Consider the following 22478-nt stretch of genomic DNA (forward strand, 5'->3'; position numbering starts at 1 on the left):
AAATACACTCTCTCCTCCATCAGCACAAATGAATTAAAAAGCAGTTTGTAGCACAATGAAGGCACATGTGTGTGTGTGTGTGTGTGTGTGTAGTGTTTTGGGTGATTGGTGTATATGTGTAGCATTTAGCATGCAATCATGACCACAACATGCATGCTGTTGTTGTCTTCTCTGCAAAGTCAATTAAGATGTACTACAGTGAAGTGTTTGTGAGTAGATTCAACACTGCTGCAGATATATATGTGTGTGTGTGTGTGTGTGTTCGTTTGGTCAGCCCCTGCACAGATGGTATGGCGTGCCCCTTTAGAGATGCACAACCTAATCCTTCAAACACATGGTGGGCTTAAGAGATGTGTGTGTGTGTGTGTGTGTGTGTGTGTCAGAATCAGAGAAAGAGGGTGTGTAAATGACACAAGACAATAGTATGTATGTGTGTGTGGGTTGGGGTGGGGTGGGGGTGGTATTGGGACAGAATGTAGCACACAATCTAGCAGTAATGGCCATGAATATGAAATATTAATGTTAGCATTCTGCATGTGAAACGAGTCCTCATAAACATATTAAAACACACACTGGTATAAAGTTATGCTCTTTTTTATTGAAATTACTTCCTTTGCGTCTATACTCACATTCACACACACAGCTTTCCATAGGTAAAAAGAATAAGTTTGTTTTTCAGTCATCTAATATTTAAAAGCCTCCAATTTGGCATAAAACTGGAGCACCAGCACCTCCTGATCCAGACAAAATACCACCAACTTTGGTCTCAGAATTCATTTTTAGGATTGTGAGAAAAGAGCAGAGGGCTAATATATATGACCTATCTCTAAACATGCAGATTTTCCTAATGAAAAACTGTAAATGTACACTGAGATACAGTAATCATAATATAGTAAGTTATGGAGGTATGTGTATGGATGAAGCTTGGATACTTGAATAGATAGTGAATGACTGTAGCTGGTGAGTTAATGGCTAACACACTAGTCAGGTGGGAACATGCCAGCACTAGACAGTCATAACTGTGGTCACAATAGTTCTCACTATAGTCATAGCCTAAGCTTGCTGACTGTCAGTTAGTCAGCTTGGTCCCCAACAGCACATTAACTTTATACTGTTTATTCCACAGATATATTTGTTCCACCAACTCCAGTCTCACAACTGTCTGCAAATGTTTTAGCAGTTTGTACTCAGAAAAGTGGATGTCGAAAAATATCTAATAAGCTTCAATAGCTTCCTCCATTTTGGACTCCTTCACAGGTAAGCAATGTTAAGACCACTTTCAAATGGTCAATATAAGCTAATTTTGCATTGTTTTGTTTATGAAAGTTAGTACAGGTTGTGTCCTGATGGTGACATAAATTTTTCTGGTCATCCATCCAATAGTAAATGAACTGATGGATAAACATCAAAATGCTTTAAATCCCAAATTAATGCTATATTCACAGTGTCTCGGAAAAATAGCTTTGGACGCTTGGGTGGACTCATTGACTCCATTATGGTGTAGGTGGTGTAAGTTGATGGTCCCAAGCTGGACTGACCTTTGCGACTGCAGACGATTTCTGACAGCTACTGCTTATACTGTAATTAAAGATGGAGGATGAATTAATAAGAACCATTTCTACCAATACAGTAACAAATCTAAATCATATTAAGTGAACCTCAAAGTGTTATCAGCCATCATCATACCATTTTATTTTCATCAGTGATTTGTAATGGTTTTTAGAGGGCACAGACAAATGATATCACCCTGTCATTGGTAACATAAGATCAGTAAATGAAAAAGGTGACACTGGATCACTGATCACTAGCATTACTAACATTGATATGATTTTCGACCTGTGCTTTTCCTGTTATGGCGGTCAAAACTGTTTTTACAGATGACACTTTGTTGATTGTGACTTTTGGATTCTAGAGGCTACTTTGTGTCAGTTTCAGTTTCATTCAGAATGTGGATGGAATTATTTTAAATATGACAATTTATCACTCACTCACATCATCTGCCTGATTGTAATTGATTGACTGACTGATTGATTCTCAGTTAGCATATACCTGTCGGAGAAATCAGCTCTCTCTGATCCTTCATCCCAGTTACAGCTGCAGTTTAGCTGACATTTAAGAATCAACTTACTGGAGAAAGCCATTGGAAAAATGTCATGTGAGAAGGTGGTCTAACACCAAACGACTGATACCAGCATCATGACATAATGAGCCAGTGCTCAGTCCAGTGGCTGTTAGATATGCATGTTGCAGAGAGGATGGCTTTTGCTCAGTCTGTGTTTGGGGAGCTGGGTATTGACACCTTTGGGTGTTGAGAGGATGTTACCTTTGTGTCATACTGTGCTTTGGCACTTTAAAAGTCCAGCTTGTGTTTGCCATCCTCTGCTGATGTCCTCAGTCAGTCTCTCTGTCAAATCTGCCACTCTAACCTGTGTGCTGTGAGAGGCTGTCACCTGTGTCTGTATAGCTTTTCACAGAGGAGGGTGTATATCAGAAGACTGACACCACCTGTTACTTAGCAACAATAAGTTGAAGTCTACTGCTACTCTCTTATGTTGGGATTGTTTTTTTTTCCCCCCCAGGGCTCTGAGTCTATAATAGACTCTTTAGATGTGTTCACATAACATTGTTTATAGGACATAACCAGTGATGTTTATAGCCACAGATCACGTGGATTATCTTTCTTAAACTATAGCTAAAATCAAAGTGAGTTAGTAGAAATAATAAGAGTGATACTATTACATTATAAAATATTCAGGGCAACAGCAGTTGAGTGTTTTGCATGTTGCCAAAAGGTCTGCAGAGACAATTCCAGTCAAGTGGCTAGTGCAGACATGGTCACAACAGCAGCAGGACAGGGACATTTTTTGTGAGCAAAGACAACCGCTAAAAAAGTAGAAAGATGGCATTAGAAGAGAGTGTGGATTGATGTCATAGATAAGGGAGAAACCAACAGTTACAGTGATGAAAATATTAGCACTGCAGTGATAGTAAAACATGATGGGAGCTGTAGTTTTTGTATACTAAAAAGTTCATCATAATGTAACTGTTAAAATCACAAAGGGCCCGTACTTTAATAAGAAGCGCTGTGGGCCAGCATTATCAAATCCAAATATGCTGGTATTATGTCTTTTTAAAATGTAGATTCTTCAGTTACTGTTTCTAAGGACATAATCATTTCCCACTTCTATTCACATTGACCTGTGACTGGCAGTTACTATTGACTTGTGTGTTTTTAGTCGTGTGTGCTGAGTGCTATTCAGGAAGGAGAGTAAATGCTCCTTTTCTCAGCCTAGAACACGATTTCTTCCTTTTCCCTTTCATGTTTGGTAAATCTTCAGAGTATTTGTCTACCTCTCTCTTCCTATCTGTCTTTCCAGATTTCTCTGGTCCTCTGTGTCTACCTCTCACTTGTCTTACTCTTTATTTGTATGTCTCTGCTTCTTGACCTGAAATGGCCTGCTTCCATCCCAGCAAACAGAGTGACATCCTGATGGAAGAGCTCTCTCAGCTCTTATTGTGCTTTGTGGTGCAGACAGTCATGGAATGAGAGTAAACACACCCTTTATGCTGTTATGATTCAGTTGTTCATCACGCTAGACAGAGTTATATCTTATTTTCTTGAGCTCATACTCCACACAGGTTCACATTTCATCAGTCTTTCTTTCCCAAAAGTCTTTTCAAGTGGAAAAAAAGTTGCTTGACTTTTACCTTTGATGCTTGTGCATTTTTTGTAGTGTCTTTTGTATGTGGAAACAAAATGTCTGGAGAGAAAATTAGTATTGTCATTTATCCAAAGCACTGCAGGAAGAAAACTAATGCGCGCATGGAAGGCTAATGTTGTCTCAACATTAGCATGTTACATGTTACAACTATACACACAGGTTTGTATGAAAAATGACCACGACAGTTTAGAATAAACATTTCATTCAGCATGTTGGAGGCATATCCGTGTTATTCATATTTACATGATAAAGATCTCTTTGTATGCAAGATGTCCTTTAGTTCCTATGCAGAAAATATCCAGGCACAGTGTATCTTTTTTCATTGAACTAATCTTTATTCCTGCAAGTTCTTCCCATTTCGTGATTTGTTTTTTTTAATGGGGGGGTGGTCCAACAGGAGCACTACTCCCCACACCACCAACCAACAAACAAACCCAGGTTGTACTCCTTAGCCATAACTTTCTAATTCTGCAATTCCATTTTCTCCAGTCATCCCTTTTCTATAGGCCTAGCCTAAGTCTTAATATCATAATTACAATTATAATTTAGATTTAATAGGGCTACATTTGGGTCATATACATATTTTGTGTCAGCCCATTCTTTTATTGGATGTGGACATTAAGCATTTTAATAATGTTTATTTCTCAAAACACACTGTAGTTTTGACAGCGCTAACTTCACCCCAAATTATGTGACTGTAGAAGGGCATATGAGTTACAAGCATGGTTGGAGGTTAGTTTTGATATCACTGAGGTTGGGTCCCCCCAGTTCTTCCAAAGATCCAGACGAATCATCTCCCCATAGATTTCTGTTTTTCACAACCTGAATGTCCTTCATCTGATTTTCGAGCTGCATCAGCCTTCCCATTAGTTCATCTTTGCATTTTTATCTCTCTTGGTCTCCATTTTGCAGAGCTTGCTTCACAACACTGAGAGCCAAGGCCATTCCTCCTGCCACAGGAGCCTTTCTTTGTCCAGGTCTTCCTGGACCTGGGTCATCTTTTCCATCAGGCTGATGGTTTCCTGTTTTTTCTCAGCCAGGAGATGGGTCCAGTCTTTCTCCCACTGGTATCTGGACTTCCCAGGTTGAGTTCAGCCTGGACCAGAGCATTTTCAAGTTTGGACATTTCCTCATCCCTTCTGGCAAGGTGTGTCTCAGTCTCCTCTCTATTTTGGTCTTATCTTGGAGAGCGCCCTCTAGCTGCTGTATCTTTAGAGATTTTCATGATTTCTTGATTTCTTCTCTGCTGGTTCCATTGTTCTTTCAGGAAAAGAAGGATAGGTTTGTTTGATAGGTTTCTTTTTCGCTGTTTGCTGAACTTCTGTTCATATTGAAAAGAATTGTACAATTTGAGATAAATCTCTCACTTTGAGGTTAAAGTCACAGGGAATTATGACATTAAGTGTGAAAGCCATAATCTAACAGTAAGTGCAGTTTTAAAAAAATGGAGGAGACACTGTTGATTTTCTCGACAACCACTCATTCAAAAAAACTTCACAGTGTATACTGCACTTTTGTGAGGTCCCATGGTGGTTTTGTCCTCCATTTCTCCTGACTGTTCAGGTGCTCCCAGTGCTGTCAGCATGTTAAGTCTCTCACTGTGTAAATTAAACAATCATGCTGCTACAACTGCAGTGGACAGTGCTCTTGTCTAATGAAACTGTCAAGTGTTGACGTTATGCCCACATCATTTGGAGGGTTCACAGTTTACATCTTTTTGCACCAAATATATTTACTATTCACCAGCTGCCTTCATTTTTATTTTAGAATGTAAAATTAATAGCTCTAACACATGACAAATCTGTCTAAAATGCTATATAATACTAAAGTAAACAAGATATTAGATATACACGAGTGATGGGGCTGAGATAAAGAAAAACAAAACATTAATTTAAGCCTGGATGAGGATACAGTGAGTGCCTACAGAGAGCTCTTTATTTTCTTTGTCTGTGCTCAACTTGAGATGCATGATTTGACTTTAACAGAAGGCTGGGATGAGAACAGATTCAGTTCATAGAGAGAGCTCTCTTCTTTCTCTGCCCGAGATCTAGAAAAGAGACAAAAGTTGCAGAAATCTAAGAATTATTTTAGAGCTTGCTGAGATCTCTTTTGAAACTTAACAAACATGCAATGCTCCACAAAAGAAAGGCCCAGTTGGTTCAGCAAGCGTTTGAGAAGGTCTTAAACCAAAACTGCACAAATGAGTGGAAGGACACCATTATTAGGGGGTTCAGCACCAACAAGCTACATCAAATCATGTTTCAGTGATGCAGTGTAGTGTGTGTGTGTGTGTGTGTGTGTGTGTGTGTGTGTATGTGAAAGAGAGACTGTGCTGCACTTTTTGAAATTTGAACTAGGTTAGTTTGTTGGTTGCTGAACCAACCATACCGTCATCACTCTATACCCTCTACACCTGACTGCTGGCTGACACAGGAAAAAGAAAGTACATAATAAACTGAGGAGAAACAAACTAAAGCCAAACTTAGCAAAACTCCCTATGCCCACTCCCCTCTCTGAGATGTGGTTCAGCCTAACAAGGTGATTTAACATTGGCTGCAGGCCTGTGGTTGCATGCTCATGTGTGCACTCCATGAACACACACCCCCTGTAAGTCGAGAGAGAGGTTAGCATGATCTTTCAAAATAAAATACATAACCACATCAAAATAAACTTCCTGTATTAATCCGTAGTGTCACCTCAGTGAGGGGGAAGCTTGTCAGCTCCCTCACAGATGTGTATGTGCTTTATGTAAGATTTTTACAGGACTTCCCTCTGATTTTATGAACATGGTTGTAAGTATTTAATGGAATAATGACTGTTGATTGGTCAATGCTATGCTGCGGCAGCTGAATGTTGGTTTGATCAGGGGTCAGAGAAGTCCACACTACTCACTTCTTTAAGTGTCTGCCATGTTGTTTCAAGTTAGTCTCACGCCAAACTCAGCACTTTGTTAAGTTACACTGTAAGTTATCTAATAATCCTTTCATGGAGTGGACACTGGTGTCATGTGGGTCTACTCAGCACTCATGGGACATGCATTAAACTCAGTCACATGTAGCAGCAGTCGCCCAGCTGCTTCTCACTGTTACTACAGACCCCAGTCTGAAGACTTCACTGTTTCACTAAATAACATCAAACAATTACTTGATAAAAGTTAAGATTCTTAGAGTTAGGATGTTCCCTCTGTGTCTGTGTGGGTTCTCTCCAGGTTCTCCAGCTTCCTCCCACAGTTCATAGGTTAACTTGTGACTCTAAATTGCTGTAGGTATGAATGTGAGTGTGAATGGTTGTTTGTCTGTATATGTTAGCTCTGTGATAGACTGGTGATCTATCCAGCTGAGACTGGCTCTAGCCCCCCAGTGACCCTTAGGGATAAGGCTTTAATAGAGCCATTAATACTATAACTTTGACAAACTCACATTAAAAAAAAAAAAAAAAAATCCTGTACAGCTTTTGTTTTGGAGGTATTTGAGAATAATAATCAGAAACTGACTGATATGTTAATTAGCTGATATTAGCCTCACAGGCATATCTTTATTCCTAACATTCTACCTTGAACACTGACTGTCAGACTTGTTGTGAACATGTGGGATCAAACAGAGTCCACATGTCAAACACCTCAACAGATATAAACGTTGTTTTCCTCCTTCTTATTCTCTCTGTTCACCTTATCTACCCTCTGTCCACAGCAGCAGGCTGAGAGAAAATTCATTTGTTGCTAAGAGTCAAAACAATGAAAAAAAAAATTAGTAACAATTTAGTTCACCATGGCTACAGAAATTACTTGCTCATATTTGTTTGCATCCATTCCTTAAAAAAGGATATTTAGATACCAAAAACATGGTTTTGGTAAACTGGGTCTTAACTAATGCACAGGGCACACTCAACTGCAAGTAACCATAGCAACAATATTTGACTCCCACTGGTGAAATTAAAGTAAGCCCTTCACTGGTACTGCTCATACTACCTACATTTAAAATGCATTTTGCTCAAATAGATTAATTATTCTTTTATGTATTTTTGTTTAAGTCACATCTGCCTAAAAAGTGTTAATATTTCATCCATAAAAGTGCTTGAATCATGTCTCTGTATGAACACAGACAGAATGTGTTTGAACTTGTTTCACTGGCTTTGCACTGGTCAGTTGTACATGGAGTCTCTAAGGAATTATACTCTATTGAAGACACTTAAGTAGTCTTTTACAATGTTTTAATTCAAGTTTTAGCCGAGTTGTAGGGGTAACATGACAGAGTGAAGCTGCAGGCATGTCAGACACAAAGCAGGCACAGCTATGTGAATGAATGGAGTGTTATACCAGCTGGTTGAGGATTTGCAATCTGTTGAGGGAAAATATATGTGTGTATGCTCTTAACACTGTACCATTTTGATACAGTTTGCTGTTGTGATGCTATTCACAAGTAGTGCACTAGCATTCTAGGGCTAACATAGCTTTAATGTTCAGACTTACACACTCTTGTGAGTAGTTTACTCACTTAAAAACATGAGTCTTAGTTAAACATACATTATATTTATCAGTCAGTCTGCTTTCATATTGTTGCACTATATTTATTTACAGTTAATACAAAGTGTACATGAGTTTGTATTCAACAGATACTTTCAGAAAAAAGTTAAATTCTAAATTGAACCAAACTACTAAAATGTTGACTTTAAAGTTTGTGTAGTGCATCAGCAAGCTCACTGTGGAACAATTTGTCAGCTTGCTTGAGGCCCTCTGGCTCGTACACACCAGAGCAGCCTTGAGGGCAGATGGAGACTGACAGAAAAAACCTGAACATACAGTCCTACGTCTGTCACTGTGAACCAGACTTGGATGTCTCCAGGTGTGTCTTTGCAGAGCTCTGGAGCAGCATTGGACTGTACCCGCCGGTGATGGGAGCTGGGTTTGGAGTTGGTCTATTGTGATTGAGCCAGTAGGGAGGGTGTGATCAGAGATGGAAAGATATTATATGATAATGCTTTCTTTTTGATCTCACCCCATATCCTGGCCATGAACATATCAAGTGTCTTTGCCACACACCAACACACTGGACAAGAGCACATTTGACTGAGATCTGTGCCACACCACAGGGCTCATCAAAGTAGAGTAGCTCGCAGCTTACATAGCTAGCTAACGTAAATCCAGTTTTCTATTCAAGATTATCATCAATTTAAGTTTATACTATGCTGTAAATAGCTGAGTCAGCTGAACACATTTAGCTGATGTTAGCATTTAGCTCAAAGTGTGACAGAAGCACTACCATGAGTGCAGACAGTCTAGTTTATAGGGTTTATAGGGACAAACATTTCATTGGAGAAGTTTAATGTAGAAAAACTCTCAAGTATCTTGTTTATTGGCCACTCATAAATAATTCACCTTACTGAGTGGTCTGTGAAGACCCTGTACACCCACACAGGCATCTTCACATTTTCTGGTTCATTAAACTTCAGCTCAGTTTGAAACTGGCTGCCGTTGTGTCGTAATTATGTGAAGGTGTCACATCTTCCACCCATAAAGATAAACCAAAACTAATCAGTGGATCAGACCGATGTCAATCAAACACTGTCTGTACACCCCCACACAGTCCTCAGAAGAGATCTAATCAAGAAAATGCTTCACTGGCTTTATTTCATGCATTTATTAAATTTACTGTATCTCATAGCATCAGATATTTATGAGTCAAAGTGACAAAATGTCCAAGAGAGCAACCTCCCTTATTTATTTATTTTTTTTATCTTTGCTTTGTCACCCTGGTACTTTCTAGCATCAACATCACTAAATGAATGGAACTGGACTTGTTTCAGTCCCTAAACCTCACTGAGAAGCTTCTTCGTGTTTTTTGGCAGTGTAGTGTATGCTGATCCACTGAATGTGTCGTATCACGTCTTCTTTAAAAATAGAGGCAAGCAGACTGCTGCATCATGTAATAGGTTAGATGGGCACAGGTGCAAAAGTGCACATCCAGTATCTCCTTCACAAACAAGTATACACTCCCTCGCTCCCCTGATGCCAAGAGAAGAGTGGCTGACCTCAGACTACAGAGGGCGTCTGAAAGTCTCTTTGGTAAAAATGTTCATGCATGACTGCGGGGGGTAAAAAGTGAATTAAGCATTTCTTTTGGGTTTTTGGGTTAGTACTCACCCAACACTGACCAAACTGACAAAGATACATCTATTTTCCCGAATGCCAAAGATATGGGTGATTATATGACACAACCAGTGAAGATACAGTACATTATAGCAAAAATAGATCTTGCTACTGAACCATTATTAAATCCAAACACAATGGGAGGTTTTGTTCTGGCTTGTCAAGATGAAAAACTTATTATGACAGTCTGCTGACTGACTTATGGCTTGTTTGCAAAGTAGTCATAAAAATAATAAAATAGTCAATAGTAGAATGTCAGTTCACAACAATTAATACAACAAAATAAGAAAAAAATATATTCTTCAACCATCATGATCACTAACAGCTTCATAGACAGAGAATGGTGCAGTAATTTTGTACAGGCATAGATGGACTATACACTAAAAAAAGAGCTTTAAAATTTTGTATTGTTAACATGAGAAGGCCACTTTTTTTCAGTATAACAATGTGTAATTAAAACTTATAGATGTGCACCAACTCTTCACTAGAGACCTTTCAAAATAGCCAGTTCCACAGGTTAGGCAGTATCATTCAACCATTATATAACCATTCCCATTATATTTGGTATATGCACATATTCATGTCTCCCTATGGATGAATTGATGGATGAAGTGATTCCCTAACTTTCATGCACTGCCATCATCAGATCAAATTTTCACTGTTTCCAATGTTTTGGTTTATGATTAAATACCTGCAACAGATCAGCCTCAGCTGCTTATGTTTCACACTAATAAGCAAATGTTAGCATTCTAACATGCTTATGTCAGTTTTAGTCTAAATAAACCAAACATTTGTCCAACTCAACCCTGTCTTTTTGCTTGCTAACATTTAGCCACTGATACACCTGCAGTCTGGGTTATGTTCAGAGCTGGAGAATGTGTGAACAGTAGGAGTAGAGGCATTTTGCTAATTGTCAGTAAATATGTCAAAACCATTGTTGTGGTTGTTAAACCACCCATCCGCTCGGAGCTGGTCAGTATTCATTTACTGAGACTTACAAAGGTATGCACTTGCTTTCCTATCATTAATCATTGTATCTCATCTCCAAATCCTCCGAGGAGCCTTAGTTTGGTGAGTAGTGATCTTTTCCTGTTGGACAAAATATTGTCTGAAAACCCGAGCTGAGATAACCCTGATAACATCATCAGAGTTAGTTTCTCAGACTTTAAAAAGAGCCACACAGGACATGTAACAACTGTTTTGAAAGGCTGAGTGGCATTTATCATGACTGGTAATCTTAATGTGTAAAATTAAGTTTATCTTTGATACTGAGATAAGAAAATTTAGATTTATAGTGTTAACTTTATGTCCACTAAGTGTCTAGATAATATAAAAGCCCAGTCATTAGTCTTAGGCAATCAGATCACCTCTGCTTTTTCTTTTGAAAGTGTTGCACTTTCTACTGTGGTGCTCTAACAGTTTTGTAATAGATGAGGAGACCAGGCAGGCTGCAGCAGAAAAGCTTTTCCCAAGAGGGAACTGATGTCCTTGGATGCAGATGGCGTGTCGCCAAGGGCAGATGATGTTCTTTTTTAGTTGAATTCATATTTCTGCAGGCACTGAATTTCCTGTCATGTTTTGCATTATTTTGTCATTTCCCTCCAGTTTGTTTTACATGACTGATTAAAAAGGTTACATTCACTTAATCCCTGGTGACAATAACACTACAACATTCAATAATACAAGGAAAGCCAATTGTCAGTTTAAGCTACTTGCATAATTCTGTTAATTTAATGATAACCCCACTTTATGTTTTTATGATTATGATCATAATGATAAAATGTTCTGGTTTTGGATGAGGACGTGGAGGGAGGAGTGGTGAGCTGTAGCACTTCTGTGAAGTTGAGTGATGCTGACTGGGGAGGAAACTGTGAAATGTCCTGAAGGTCTGTGATGGAGCTGTGTGATATCCTGTGTCTAGAACATCTCACTGATGTCTGGTCCATGCTGCTGACTCCTGATCATTTCACTTTATACATTTAAATGCTGTGTGGAACACTAAGTTATTACAAGGCAGTTTGAAGTTTCTAATATCACAGAAGTCATTTTTGAGGATCTTGGTTGTTTTACCCACATAAGATAAGAGTTATGCATCTGTAGGAGCTTGTAGGGGTTACATAAATCTAAAAGGTACACCATTTTACTTTTAACAGTTGTGGTGTATGCAGTCATTGTTGGTTGCTGAAACACTTAAAATGACCAATATGTAGCCCTTCTTTTTCAGCCAGAAACCATGAAACTTGTTAGTAGATTTATTTGTGACATCAGCAGATTAACTTGTTAGGCAAGAATTTGTCTTTTGACAATTCTCCTAATGTCCACACTGACAGGAGAGAAGGTGGTGGCACAAACACATACATAAGTCTGGGTGGAACTGTGACTATTCAGCTGCCTACCATCTTCATCTTTGAAACTTTTCCACAGCCGAATCCAGCCAATTTGTGAGAGGCTGTCTGCTGATCATCATCATCATCAAGTCATTGTTAGTTTTTTGAGCCTTTCAAAATTCTCCACAGTACAACATAATAAACTAAGAGTATGTAAAATGTCTTGTACCCAGGAAGCCATGTAATAAAATGTACTATTATCATTATGTAATAATCAACCAATCACTGTCCTAATCAGTTGTGTTTTTGTGATACAAATTCTTTTAAGTACTTGTAGTTCCACAACAGCTCTGTGAGGCTGGGCTAAGGCACAGCAGACCTTTGAGCCAAATGCTACAATGGTCACAATGATGGTATTATTGTTAGCATTCTGATCTTTTGGCAGTGCATGAATACCATTGCCGCCTTCTAAATGTCGCATATTAGCCTGCTAACATTGACTAATTAGCAAAAAACACAAAGTACAGCCAAGGCTGTTGGGAATATTATTAGTTTTGTAGGTATATACAAAACATTCCACAGTTTAAAAAATTGACCTGGTGATGGTACTACATGGAAAGTTAAGGGCTCAACAAATGTATCACAGTTCTTGAGGGGGACATGACCATTTTATGTATTTCAAAGTAATCCATCAAATCATTTTTGAGATATTTCAGTTTGGACCAAGGTGGTGGATGGACTGACACTGCCATGCTGCCAGTGCGGCTATAAACAAATTGGCACACAGTTAACCTGAGGCTTTGGGGAGCCCTGGGGATCTGGAGCCTTTGGGCAGCTGTGCTGGTAATCTAGCCATGACTTCTCTGGCTGCTGCTTTGCCTTCTATCGTATCATTTAATGTTTTCCCCCGATGCAGTTCCTTCCTTCCTTAACTGTCAGGCTACTCCAAATTAAACACCATGTTCAATCCTCTGTTTGACTTTCTTTTTAGTTTTTTTCATCTTTGTCATATTCCTATTTGTTCTGACATTTCAAAAATCCAATGAACCTGAGTGGCGCTCCAGATGGTGGCTTTGCATAATTAAAAATAGAAGAGGTAAAATTAAATTAAATTGAAAAATATATAAATAAAATAGAAAATATATGTATTTGCTGTAGCCTGTAAAACAATATATAGAACAAGACTGTGATGAAAAAGAAGCTGGGATATTGAGTTACAGTGTTCCTATGTACAAGTAGTGCTGTTGGAATACATACATACAGGTTCAGTGTTATACATACATACAGGTTCAGTGTTCTGTAAATTTAACAGTGATTTAAATGTTTCTTACACTCTGTCATACATCTCTCATCTCAGCCCTGCTGTTCAGTATGTGTGAGTGCTCTCCCACTTCACCACCAACCTAATCCACCACATCCCTTTGATCACCCAGCACTTTGTTCTTATGAGAGAAATCGACAACATGAGCTGTGACAATCACATTTAGCTTCCCATTGTTGTCTTCTTTTTTTCTTGCACCAAAGCAGGCATAGATTTGAGATGTGTGTTGTTTTAGTTCAATGGGGATGTAACTGGTGTGTAAGGTAGTAGTTTCATTCTCTGTGTATTATCAACATATCAATTGTTCTACCTCTACTATGTACAGATGCTTTGCAACTTGACACAATGCTTGTTTAAAAAAAGCATTTAAATAACCCCCTATTCCTCATTTGATTAGTCTTTAAATTAATTACAGTTTTTTTCTTAATGACTGAAAACATGCAATTTTCACTCCCATCTTTAAATCTAGAGACTGTCATGAAGCCATTAATTATAGACCTATAAGCATACCACCAGTACTTTCAAAGGTTGCTGAGAAAGTTGTCACAGAACAACTGACAATATATCTTAATAGCTGTAACCCTGGCTTACACCCCCTTATTGTTAAGTCATTATATCTTAATATATATAATTTCCACAGTATTGTCATGGAGTGGAGTTACAACTGTATGCTGATGACACTGTTTTATACACACATACAAAAACAGTTGAGTGAGTAGCTGAGAAACTAACTAATGCCATGAAAGGTGTGGTTGAGAGGCTTGATCAATCCTGTCTTAGCTTGAGTATTAGCAAGACAAAAGGTATGCTCTGCGGTGCAGACTTTAAATGTAGACATTCTAATTGAGAGTGAACATGCTGGTATAGTGACTGAACTGAAATATCTTGCCATTATATTAGGTTCAAATGTTAACTATTAAAGACAATTTGGCAAATTAGTAGAGTTAGAGTAGAGTAGATCTTCTCATTATATGGCTGCAGCCAAGATATTTATGCATGCTCTGATTGTTTCCTCATATTTCTTATTGTTTTACCATTTTTATCCAGGAGCAGGCCAGTGGAACAACAATTAGACCTTAGCTTTGAAAGCTTTGAGAATTTCTGACTTGTCTAGTCTATAAAATTGTGTGTGTGTGCGCATTACCATGTGTGATACATTGTTTATCGTCTATATGTTGGATGTCAAATTGTGACCTGCCAGGGGAATGCAGATGTACATTAGCCTGTGGCTAACTCTGGTACAGTGCATCAAATGGCAACAATTATGTTTAAAATTGTTTATGGCCCCTAACAAATAAAGAAATAGAATAAAAATTTAAAAAAGGGAAAAATCTCAGAACCTTTGGCTGGCATGTTTTTCTGTTAACAAAGACAGCAAACTTTTCTTTCTTTTTCTTCCTTCTTCTTTTAATGACAAAAAAGGTTCTTTTCTCCCCATCACCAAAAACATCACCCAATTAGAGTTGCTTTACACATCACCTCTGTGCATAACAAGATCCACAGGGTCTCCTAAAAGAGATGCAGCATCATAGCCCTCAGCAGTTTTCAGTTTGTCACAAAATAGAAGGGGCTATTTGAGATGACACTCCTGCATCAGTGTATTTGAAGTAAACAGTACACTTTTTAAATTTGAATCCACAGTTTGCTCAACTAAAATCCAAATTTGAATCCTGAGAGTGATTTCTGCTCTTTAACGCACAATTGAATTGTAATTGTGCACATTGCACAGATACATTTTACATTTAAAAGGAATGTTTACTTGGTGGATTTGAAGGTTAAGATATCCATACAGTTCTGTTGTTCATTTCTGATAGAAATCCCGACAACCTCCAAGTTCCAAACCCCAGATTTTATCATCTGAAGTATGACCAAGGTCGTATTGCCCTTACTGGAATTACCTCTGATGTTTTGGCAACCAACCCTCACCTGACTCCTGGAGTCCCAACAAGGACTTCCACTGGGAGTTGCTCACTCTGTCACTGAGCTCAGCCTCCCTCCAAAGGAAACTTATTTTGGTTGCTTAAATCCATAATCTCAGGCTCAGCCCCCTCTTCACTGTGACAGTTTAGTATCATGCTAGCATTATTGCTGAAACAGCACTGGTCCACCCGTCAGTCTCTGGTTTCATCTCAACCAAACACATAAACAACAACTGGAGTTGTTGGCAATGTTCCTGTGAGATTGAATATATATTTTTATATTTCTTGGAACTGATTTTTACTCAGCAGATGGTGGGCTGATTGTTACTGATAACAAACTGGGCAGTTAAAATTTGTCTTGTAACTGAACAACAAGATAGGGCCGACCTTTTATTTACACTCAATCACTGCTTATCAAACTGTGTGCATTTCTCTGGCATGGGAATTCATGCACACCCTCACTGTTATTCAGGTCATGTCTTATGTATGTCTTATCTGCTGCCAGTTAATAGATAGATAATAGAAATCAGTTTAACAGTCAACAAATTAGCTTTGCATAACTCACCTGAGGAGTCATCATAACTAATATTTACTTTTATATAATACTTTCACCAGTTCATCTTTCATGTTCATCTTCATTTGTGTATTTCTGTTTGTTTGACTCTTTATTCCTTTGCCGGTGAAAAACAAATGTTGTGAAGTCTAAAGTACAAAATGTTTTCATCACATAAAAATAGCAAATGTATTGATGTAAAAAGTAAGTGTACTTAAAATAGAATGGGTAGAATTAGTGCTTAGACTTGATAATATGTAACCTTATGTTTGCTGTGAGGAAACTAGGCCGTTGCAGTAGCAATGGACAGATATTAGCATGCAAAGAAAATTCAGGTCTGACTAATTCAGAAAACAGGAATTACATAAACATACTGAATTACATTTTTAACACTGTGGCCTGGATTTACTTCATGTGTGCAGAGGAAAGAGCATGCTACATCACCGGAATGATATCAGAGTGCTACGACTCTCATGGCATTCACTCACGTTAGCACTGGTCAAAAAAATTAAGACTATTTGTGGTTTACGTGTTTACGTGTATATCATGCATATACTGTGTTCTATGTAAAGTATACGTAAATATCAATATTTTGTCCTGATTTCTTTCTTAAATGAGGCTGTGCAAATTTAGATTATGTCCAGTTTACTTAACTCTTTCCAAATGTAACTCCTCTAAGTAACAGCAGTGTGTATAAAATCATTTTTTAAGGTAACACAAAGGCTGCACAAAGATTAAGCATCATTATCAGTAAGTCAGGCAAGTGAAGGAGACAGTCTCCATGCTAGAATCTCAGATCACATCAGTGAACGCTCCAATTACAAAGGGGCTTAAGGGTGTGAGGGTGCCAAGCCTCTGTGAATTACAGTTACAGCTGAGGCAATTTGTGCCTGCGATAGGTGATGAAAGGTCTATTTGCCTGCATGCTGCTCATTTAGAGAGCTTGCTTGCATGAAAACTTGGTATGCATTTTAATGTATATCAAGTTGTCATCACTAAACTCAAAAATCTGTGGCCTTTACTAAAAAATATGTGGACTGACTTCTCAACACAGTCTCAGGTGATCAAACACACAGGATTAAAGCTGCAGACACTTCACTTCTGAACAGGTTTGTCAGGATGTACCTGTCTGGTTATGATGCTAGTGCTGTCTAAATTCATCACTTCAGTGAATGATATATTTAGAGCCATTGACATGTTGATATTTTCACTGCATACCAACAATGACAAAGAGGAGTTGTGTAAATGAAAACATTCCATTAAAGCTATAACCCTTTTAAGCTATTTCTGTTTTATTGGCTTTTAAAGAACACCACTTCCTACGCTAACCATTGACTCAACAGAATGAAGTTCTGAGTGTATGGCTGAGTCCAGTGGCTACTACTGGTTCAAACATGTCTGTACTAACAGTGGGACATAGATGACTATTATGTGGTTACAGAAGAAAAGTTGGTAAACTGACACTAGAGAAGAGTGTTGTTGGATATCATGGATACTGTAGAAAACAAATTAATAGTAAATAGATTGAGTGGATTGGAAAGAGAGAGACTGACAGAAATCCAGCTTCCATTTCAGAAGGAACAATGTTTAAAGAAAAATGTACATATTCCTTGTAATATAGGGAAATAACTGATCATGTCCAAATCAGGAGGAGATAATGACTCTTTTTATGCTGAATTCACTTTTTTAGACATGTTGAAGATCATGCTTTACATGCATATTGCCTGATAAACATGTGATGTAGTCTTATTTTCTTCTCTTATTTCTTGTGCGCCTCTCCTCCCACTGGTGTGGATGGTGATACTGAGCTGGTACAGTCAAAGAAATAACCTCAGTCTACTGCAGGAAAAGTCCAACCTGGTACTTGCAAGGTGTACCTAATAAAGTGGCTGGTGAGTGTAAGTCCAATATTATCAATATTTTTGTAGCCACCAACTTCTGTGAAAAATATCTGGCTCTTCATCTGCTGAATTCTCCACTATGATTAACAACTAATTGTTGACTTTTTCTGTCTGTCGGGTTTCTTTGTTTCCAGCAGCAGAGAGCAGCTGTATTCACTGACAAACCTCTGATTAACCCACTGCATCCCACCTATCCAACACCACAGTTGATGGGAAAAAAAAGGCTAAGCCATCCAGCTGAGGGGGTCTGCTGATAATTTTCCCTAAGAGAACTACTACGTAGGAAACCTTTTGCATTCACTGTGGTCTAAAAAGGTATTTCAGAACAAAAGTCAATAGAGTGTCAGTAGCAGCAGAACAATTGGAGATGGAAAGACCACATGAAATGTTGTATGCACACTGTAAGACGTGAATTATAAATGAAAAACAACATGTATGTATACTGTGAAAGTGAGGAATATAGCACAAAGAAAAAGTGGCAAGATCACATCATTCTGTACATAGTGTGCATGCTGTTCTTGACATTCATAATTCATAACCATGTGGTCTTATGTGGCTCAAAAAGGACAGAGTGGCTGTCATCCTGCCTGTGTGTGTTATGAGTGAGTGAGTGTGTTGGGGTGGGTGGGGGCAGAGACTTAGATTCCCACTGGAACCTCCTACACTATAAATATAAGCACTCATAGTGGTGAGAGGCAGTGTGTATACAGTTAAAGGGTCTACCAAATGGCATACAGCATGTTACAGTACTACAAATGTATATAACTGTACATTCACATATCCATCCCTACTGACACTTTCTCCTGATGACCTGCAGAACAGTGGTACTAACTGATATATTCATCCTCCGACTGGGGTTGTGATTATTTTTCAGTACATCCAAGGCCAGTACAGTAAACTTAGACTCCCCCAGCACTTTATTAGGAACACTGTACTAATTGGAGGCTGAGGTGGTAAATTAGTATTTGTGAAGAGTGATGTGAGAGTAGCTTTGACAATGTAGCAAAGCAAAAACGTTGCAGATGCTGGATGGGAAGAGCAGCAGAGAAAAAAAAAATAATAATGGTAGAAACACACCAAAATACAAAATACTGTATGACAGAAAAGATCTTCCTCAATGAACCTCTGCCAGCAAGTCAAAGGTATTACTGGTGACATCATGTCTCCTAGCAGCATGAACATACACATAAAGTTATGTAATAAACACACAGAATTAACAGACACGGTCAAGTACATAATCACAATTTACACTTTAGTTCATACTGTGATTCTAAGTCACACATTGCTTTTTGCACATTTGCATTTGTACTTTTTTGGTCATTTTATTACACTGACTGCAAAAATGTTTATGCTACAAGATAAGTGTACAGAGCCATGACAGCAGACGACAGCCTTTCCCTCCAAAGCATGCAGTGCACTGCACCTGCTTTAGTTATCAGTGTTAAATTGATTATTAGCCAACAACTGATTACATCAATTTAAGATATCATTTATTAATTAGTCATTAATCATGAGGAAGTAAATCAAGAGATAACCTGGTCTGCAAACTGGTCCACACTGCTTCACCTGTGTGTCTACCTGATGGAAATGCTGCAGGTTTTTAACATGATCTCCTTCACTTGATGCTGAAGCTGTGGTCCACACACCGGGCTCTCCTTCATCTAGGCTACTTGCTCTACAGGATAAGGTGAAGGAGAGCTGTCACTATATTCACTCTGCCTGTGATTCTGTGATTCATTGCCAAATAAATATAATCTCTTTGAGTATCTATCTATCTATCTATTTATCCTTTAATTAGAATTTAAGTAGCATTTAACCAGTTGTGCATGTGCTTTGTAGTGGCTTTATATCTCTGATACTGCCTCAAATCTTTAATAGAGCATGAAATAAAGCAACATGTATGAAGCATATATTATCAGAATGTGGCCCCTGAAGATGTTCCAGCTATTGGAGAATCTGGAACAAACAGACTGATAGGAGGCAGAAGTCTGCCATCTAGTGATCTATGCTGAAATGGCTTGTAAACTGCACTGTGTTCGAATCTGTTTAAATTGCATTAAACCGACGTGTCAGATATTTCCAATATTCTCACATTAATGCAACAATGCACAGTTGCCATGAGGGAATGTTCTTTAGGAAGTACTCTTGGCAAGACAGCTAGTGTTATTTTATACTATAAAAACAAGTGTACAAGGGTGGGGACGAAATTCAATGACTAACCTTTGCTATTACATGTACTGCATGTGTTAAAGACACAGCAAGTTTACATCATGTCTGTTTTCTTCAAACTACAAACCATGCATGTCAGGAAGTTTTAAATATATTAGTTTGTTTCTCTAAAAACTGTTTTATGAACTCTGCATTTCTGTCATTCTGCTCATTATTTCAAGTCAAAACACCTCAAGTTAGAACGACTCATGTAAAAAATTCTGAAGTGGTATGAAAGTAAAAACTAGAACTTTCACGTTGAATTCACCAGTGAGGAAATATTAGATGGTTAACTTAATTCCTGTAGGATGTTTTGCAGTGTGGGGCTAGATAGTTTGTGACTATTACCGACCTATCATGGAAAAAGTAATAATACTGAATGATGTAGTTTGACAGTGCTAAAATGATGATGGTACTGACCCCACATTAGTGGTACCTTGGTAAGAACTATGGCACCGCTGATTTGTTAATGTTAGTACTTTTCTACCGTCCCAACTGGCTCTCTCATTCATGGTATTATATTGTTGTACACCAAGTTATTGCACTCTTGCAAGTTAACATAGCACTGTTATCATAGCACTGTATTGTTACTCTCCAATTCCCATAACACTTCTTTCTAACACTTCCTTCTAAATTCAATTAATAATTTATTAGTAAATTTTAATTTTTTTTCTTAGTTCAAAATACTACTATCACTATTAATACATCTGACTGTGTAATGTTGAAAGAACATGCTAAACAAAGACAAAACAAGTTATAGGGGATTTTGCCACAAAGTTGGAGGCGTACTGTTGTATAAAATATTAGTGTACATTTCATTTCACTGGAGTCAAGGGGTCAGACCAAACCAGGAATAGCCCAAAAGGTCACATAAGGTCACAAAAGTGGACACTCCAGTACACATTCATGTGGTTACATGTGTGTTCATGGCTGTATTATCTCACTGTGACCACTAGAGAGCTCCCAAGCTCTTTACCAGCAGCCTGTCTACCCCTGACAACTTCTTTGTTGCCACAGACACAGTCCAGCTGGCACAACTGACACCAGTGATTCTGATTGGCTAAGAGGTATGGACAGTGTTTATTTGTAAGTTAAACTGTAGGTAAAGACCAGAAGTATTCAGATCCACATAAATTCAGTTTTAAATGTTTTGGATGCTTGTGTCAGTCTGGATGTCCAATGCCAACCACTGTTTGTGCTGAGTGGATTTTAGGCTGCAGTGGCACAGTGGTACTGTGGTTAGCACTGTCGCCTCACAGCAAGAAGGTTCTGGGCTTGAACCCGATTTGCGTGGGTCTTTTCTGTGTGGAGTTTGCATGTTCTCCCTGTACCTGCATGGGTTCTCTCCAGGTTCTCCAGCTTCCTCCCACAGTCCAAAGAGATGCAGGTTAACCGTTGACCTTAAATTGCCCATGGGTGTGAATGTGAGTGTCAGTGGTTGTTTGTCTATATATGTTAGCCCTGTGATAGACTAGGGTGTACCCCGCCTCTTTCCCAATGTTGGCTGGGACTGACTCCAGCTCCCCTGTGATAATGGATGGATGGATGGGTTTTAGGCTCTACCTCATGCAATACAATCATGGAATGTACAACTTGTCAGGTATTATGCTTCATGTGCCCTGGAGGCCCATTATCTCATAATCTGCTCTTGCTTGCTTTTAGTTTTTGTTTGTTTTTGTTTGTCAAGTACAGACACAAAGAAGACAACCAGCATTTGTAAAACTCTCTGATTAACATGTTCCGTTTTGTTTGTTTAATCCATACATCGAAATGTGAAAACTACTAGCTATGGTTTTGTGGCCTGGACAGATCAGAGTGTGTCAGAGATTTGGAGTTATCTTTGAACAGAGAGAGGGTAGGTAGCTGTTTCCCCCTTGCCTCTTGTGTTTGTGCTGAGCTAAGCAGCAGATAGATGTGCCTTTATATTACTATACAGACTGAGAGTCTGTATCAATAATCTCATCAATAATTACTGAGAAAACAAAAAAGTGTTTTTCCCAAAACGTTTAACTATTCCTCTTAATAAGCAACTACAAACAGGGTCAAGAAGTCCCAGTCTGTACGTCTTTGCTTTTGCTCCTGTTACTGAGCTTCTGTTTTTTAAAGCATGTGACGTTTCACCATTTTACCTTCTATAATCACAAACACGAACCAAACAAAAGCATGAAAAATATCCCTCACAGTCCACCTCAATAAAAACTCTCAAGTCAAGCTGTTAATTTCAATATTGTGTTGTTCAGTGCTCAGTGGAGCATGGGAGACAGAAAAAGGCACAGAAAAATTATTTTTACAATGGGTATTGTCAAACATATTACCTGCTGGGTTATTGGTTTACAATATACAAGAAATTATCACATATTTATATTGTAGATTGTGAGGTAA

The 22478-nt window shown here is 38.4% G+C and overlaps 1 long non-coding RNA gene across 1 annotated transcript; it reads left to right on the top strand.

Annotated features, from left to right (window-relative positions):
* Positions 1-1074: 1074 nt before the first annotated feature.
* LOC108896686 (uncharacterized) lies at positions 1075-20748 on the top strand. The gene is made up of 4 exons (XR_001963150.2): positions 1075-1257; positions 4635-4869; positions 17796-17879; positions 18023-20748. It is a non-coding gene; the product is annotated as an uncharacterized LOC108896686 (long non-coding RNA).
* The last annotated feature ends 1730 nt before the right edge of the window (positions 20749-22478 follow it).

This window comes from Lates calcarifer, linkage group LG4, assembly GCF_001640805.2.
Source record: "Lates calcarifer isolate ASB-BC8 linkage group LG4, TLL_Latcal_v3, whole genome shotgun sequence".
Lineage (NCBI taxonomy): Eukaryota > Metazoa > Chordata > Actinopteri > Centropomidae > Lates > Lates calcarifer.